A 6,000-nucleotide genomic window follows, 5' to 3' on the forward strand; every position below is an offset into this window, starting at 1 on the left:
ATTTACATGTGTCTATTGAGTTCACTTGACATCGCCAATGATATAGACGAATCCTTTTCAATAGAATGTCACACAGTAGATTCCCCAGAAAGTTGCAATATTATCCTAAATGTTTCCAAAGATAAATTCACAGTTCTTACATACAATATAAGAAGCTATCAAAAAAACTTCGACGACTTTAAAGTTGCTTTATATAGGTTGAACTTAAACATTGACGTAATTGTGCTAACAGAGTGCTGGCTGTCTGAAGGCACAATCTTAGAAGAAATGCCAGGGTACTACATATACAGAACCTCTTCCCAAGTTAACAAAAACGGAGGTATTGTTACCTACATCAGAACAGCTTGGAATAACGTTACTAGTACGGAAGCCAATCTAGCTGACGCTGACAGTTTGCTCTTAAACATCACATATGACATTACACTTCTAGCAATATACCGTTCCCCTTCTTTTACTAACGCAGACACCTTCTTCAGTTCCCTTGACACTATACTCTCAGATCTAAAACATAAGCAAACAATCATAGTAGCTGGTGACATTAATATTAACATTATAGACTTAGAAAATAACCAGGCTTCTAGCTATTCATGTCTCATGGCTTCACACGACCTGACTCCTGCGATCACTGCTCCTACGAGATGCGGTTCATGTATTGACCACATATTTGTTAAAACCAACGCAACTGCAGTCGGTCTCGTCTGCAACCTCTCCATCACGGACCATGACTTAGCGCTGTGCAGTGTACATCTTAAGCCGAACACGATACAAACCAAACGCTGGAAAACTAAAACTGATTGGAATGCTGTGGATGCCGAGATCACCCAATCCGACTGGGAACCCATTTACACTTCCTCCTGCGTCAATAACTCGATAAAAATATTTAACAATATTGTCACCGGCGCAATCAACAAGCACACAAAACAAATAAAGATCTCCAGGAAACTTGCTAACATCCAACCATGGGTCACACCCGGCTTAATAAGATGCATGAGACAACGTGACAAACTACATCTAGAATGCAAAGCTAACCCTAGTGATGACATCAAACGCCTAATCTATACACGTTATAGAAACTACCTACACATGTTGCTACGCAATCTTAAAAACACACACAACAAAAAGGAAATACACGTAAATAAAGACAACCCTAAAAGACTCTGGGCGACTATAAAAAACATCTGCGGAAACAAGAGCACCCAAAACAGCGCTACACAACTAATTACATCTAGCGCCTCCCCCACACAAGCACTTGATATCTGCAATCAGCACTTTGTCAACGTAGGAGAACAGCACGCAGCCAAAATCCTCAACAAACTCGGGATACCACACAACACACTAATAGACTCTTACCGGTCACAACAAAACAACTCACAATCATTCTTTATGAGTCCTACTGACGATGAAGAAATCACCAACATTATACGGAATCTAAAAATAGACAGTGCACCTGGTCCCGACCAACTCACAGTTTACTTACTCTCTAAATGCATCAATAGCTTTATCAAACCCTTAACCCACATATTCAATTTAAGTCTAGAAACCGGTGTCTTTCCAGATTCCTGGAAGACGGCATCCGTGACCCCCATTTATAAAACTGGATCTAAAGACGACCCTAAAAATTACAGGCCCATAGCTCTCCTAAGCATAGTCTCAAAAATATTAGAGAAAATAGTTAACAAAAGACTCACAGAATATCTCGATAAAAATCACATCATCTCAGACCGGCAATTCGGCTTCCGTCAAGGCAGATCCACCGAAGACGCAGTGTCACTTCTGACAGATCGAGTTTCCTTCTATATCGAAAACGGACAATACTGCATTGGTGTATTCCTCGATCTGGCAAAAGCTTTCGACACGGTGTCAACGGGACTGCTACTAAAAAAACTCGAGCTCATTGGCATTAGGGGCAACACACTGGAATGGTTCCGCAGCTACCTCACACACCGTAAGCAATACGTCAAAATAGGTGGGCATAAAAGTAAACTCCTTCCAATTAATTATGGAGTACCTCAAGGCAGCACGCTGGGCCCCACCTTGTTCACACTTTACATAAACGACATAGTAAGCCTGCCCCTTAACGGTGCCGAAATTGTCACATACGCCGACGACACAGCCATTGTCTTTCATGGAAGGTCCTGGGACTGTGTACGGGAACTGGCTGAACGCGGACTTTCTGAGATAGCACAATCCCTAGACCATAATCTACTGACACTAAATGTAACCAAAAGCAAGTTCATTACGTTCTGCAAGACAAATTCTACCTGTCCTCCACGCTCATTCACTCTAAAAATACACTCGTGCACACAACCGCAAAATAATGACTCCCAACAACACTGCGCCTGCGAAACAATCGCACGTACTGACACCATTAAGTACCTCGGAGTCATCATAGACCAACACCTAAACTATAAAGCACACATCTACTCACTGTCTGCTAGAGTCCGAAAACTAATTCAGGTCATGAAAAAACTTAGGGACTGCTCTCCACTAGACGTACTGAAGACGGTATACTTCGCTCTCTGCCAATCCGTCATTCAGTACTGCATACGCATATGGGGGAGTGCCGGAAAAAGCACCTTCATAACTTTGGAAAGAGCACAAAGAGCTCTAATTAAGGTAGCCTTAAAACTACCGTTTAAATTTCCTACAGACACATTGTATGGCAAGTTCCGTGTACTAAGGGTTCGACAGCTATTTATACTCATGGCAACTCTTGCTACTCACGCCGTCATCAAAAAACGCGCCGACTACCAGGACTTACTCAGAAAACGGATCTTTAGAATACCTTTACCTAATGCCAACTCTGAATTAGCCAGACGTTGCACCCAATACTCAAATCCTAGCACGTACAACAAGGTCAACAGAATTTGTGACCTTAGAGACTGTACTCACAATATGTGTAAAAAGAAGATAACTGCAGCCCTACTAAAACTGACTTACATCGAAACCGAAGCTCTGCTGTAGTACCTACAAGCCACCAACACCATCAACATACCTACAAAGTCACCCACACCATCAACACTATCACTCTCACACCGACACTACACACCACACACTCTCTCACCTCACACATACACTCATTCACACATGCCCACATCACATACACACCATACTAGCATAAAAGCCCGATTAATTCACCTAGTTTTAATATCATTTTCTTTACATTATGTACCTCAATTTAAGTTCCAACATCCTTAGCTCATAATTTCCTTTACTATTTCATCTCCAAAGATTTGGTACCTATGTAACTTTATAATATAAGCAATATTAAAGCACTCAGAGCCACAAGATACAAGCTGTGCTTAGTTTGTGGCTCAACGGTATCTACCACAATGTAAAGTTGCGTTTTTGATAATAAACATTATTTTATTTTATTTTTATTTTTAGTTTTGTAATAATTTGCTATTTAATTTGACAACTTGATATATGGATATGATCTATGAGCCTCAACAGCAAACAGATCTGGTATTTAGCACCGGTTTTATAGACATATACGTATTGAGGCCCGTTGATTAAAATTCCGGATTATTGTTGCAAATGTGGATAAGTAGAAAATTGTTTGGGATGCTTGTATTCTAGAACATTTCTTTCACTTCTATGCTGACAAATGGCGCAGTAGTCTACAGTACTGGAATATACCTTTAATGAACGATCTTCCTACTATACCTGTCAACACAATAGTGGCGGTACACCGGGCTGCGCCCCAATTACGAACAATTTGCTGCTATTAACTAATCGAACTGTGCGGAACTATTCACTGCCTGCTGACGTATGCGCTCCTGGTAATGTGTGTCACGTGGATGGGATTAAAGGGGGTTTGTATCTTCAAGCTTGTGTCTTCCTGTGTTGGCTGTATTGTTCATAATAGACAAGCTACTTATTGTATACAGGATCAATGGTTCAAGCCCTGTGAAGCATTCATATACAGTTAATTAACCTAATCTTACGCAGGCACTAAGATGTGACAATTAAGATAGGAAGAACAAAATGTTACATACTTCCGTAAAAAAATAGTCTGCTTAAGGGCCATTTTCCAATCATCTGACTTCTATCTGAGGAATAAATATAACGATTTTACTTACATATTTTCTTTACTTACAAATACTGTAAAAAAATCAAACATATCAGTTGAGATAAAAGATATCTAGTTGTTGAAACATAATAAAAAATATCTGTCAGCTGATTTACATAAATTGCAGGTTCCTAATGTACCAGGCAATCAGAACACAGCAGTATGTGATTTTTGTCGAGACGTGTGTAACGTGAGCCCACGGATCGGCGCGACGCTCGAGTGGCGGCGCAAAGGTCTCGCACGCTCTGTCGCCCATAGACGTACTAGGATAACATGATACGTATGCAGAATTCAATATATTGCTCTTTCACTTACTGGGAAAGCATAGCCGACAATTTGTCTTTACTTGCACATTTACAATGTACCTAAGTGCTGTCATAAACGAAGAAATTAATTTGCACGGTTAAAAGCGCTCATTCTCCGGAACTATGGGTCCAATTTCGCCAATTTGAATAATTACCATAATGTTAGATAGGTAGCCAGTTTTTAGAGAGACTATGGGGGATGTTTGGATACACTCCGCTATACTTATATGCGGGAGCACGAAATTCTAACGTTTACCAAGAAAAAGTAAAAATGTACCTATTAACTTCCCTATCAATCTAACTTTTATAAATATCCAAATAGAGCGTTCCTCAGCCTATTCAAGCGTATTGGTGCATTTTTATCTGTAACAACAAAAACAACACCCCCGCATTGTGGAATACGTTGTACATTTCTCGATATGTTTTAATCAGAATTTTTATGACATAAGAATTATGATATAGTCTCCTGGAAACACTAATAATTCACTATACAGTTAACGATAAAATAGCATGTTTAGTACTTCTAAACTCTTTTCCTTAAGAGCTCGGAGTTGTCCGCAACGCAACTAGATGGCGTTGGCGTCGAGTTAGCTCGCGCTATGGTTTCGTTACATGCGTTTGCTTAATACGTACGTGTGAACTGTTCAACGCATTCATAACTAAATAAAAATCAGTACATAGTCCATTTAGAGAGCAGAGCCTCGAAAAATGGATATTTTTGAAAACAGCACAGTAGTCCGAAAGGCTACTATGTTGATAATTTGATGAATTTAGATTTTAGTTTCTAGTTAGACGCCAGTAGAGGAAGGATGGGGATATGAAGTGAGCTGCAGGATTGTCCTTGCGAGTTCCGCGGCCATGGCACTCAAAGGGCTCTAGAAATTGAAAAGAAGTCTCATATTTCTCCTTAGGAGCAATATAATTCTACGTAATTTACACAGACTGGCTCAATTCCTATACAGACACCACATACAGCCATAATGTCTGCTATAAATAGCATGAACTGATAAACAAAGCAATCGATAGTAATAAACCTGCAGATCATAACATTATAGAAATGTGTGATACGTTAGCCGCATCTGTTTTCTATGAGACGCTTAGAGCATCGAAACTACCGGAACTGATATGAGCACAAATACCTAGCAGCCCGTGCCTATGCGAAAATGTGACGCAATTTACGCTCTCCTGCAGATGGCGAGGCAAGTAAAAAAATATTGATTACCTTACTTATGTACGATCGCAAAAACACAATCTTTAACTTGATAGGAGGATGAGCAGCGCTCTAGTACTTTTGGTACGCGGCAATGGTGTCTCCACATAGTTCAATGTTCTAAGGTTTTCCTATGATCCGCCTTTGATTTGTACTAAAAGCCCGCGCTCACGGTTGCCAAAAAAATAATGGATATCTATTTGGAACGATGACCCACAGACTAACCGCTTTCATTCACATTCGCTTTTATTTCCAGTAAACAATAAACACAGTGCTTTAATAATTACGTTTGTATGTTTGACAAGTCCCTAATGTATCCGGATTGCGATTCATTCATGTATGATGTAATTCATCTTTTGTCGACAAGTCTCGACTCTACAGAATTTACGGAAGGAACGTAGATGGAAGCATAT

This window comes from Helicoverpa armigera, chromosome 25 (assembly GCF_030705265.1).
Source record: "Helicoverpa armigera isolate CAAS_96S chromosome 25, ASM3070526v1, whole genome shotgun sequence".
In the NCBI taxonomy this organism is placed as follows: domain Eukaryota; kingdom Metazoa; phylum Arthropoda; class Insecta; order Lepidoptera; family Noctuidae; genus Helicoverpa; species Helicoverpa armigera.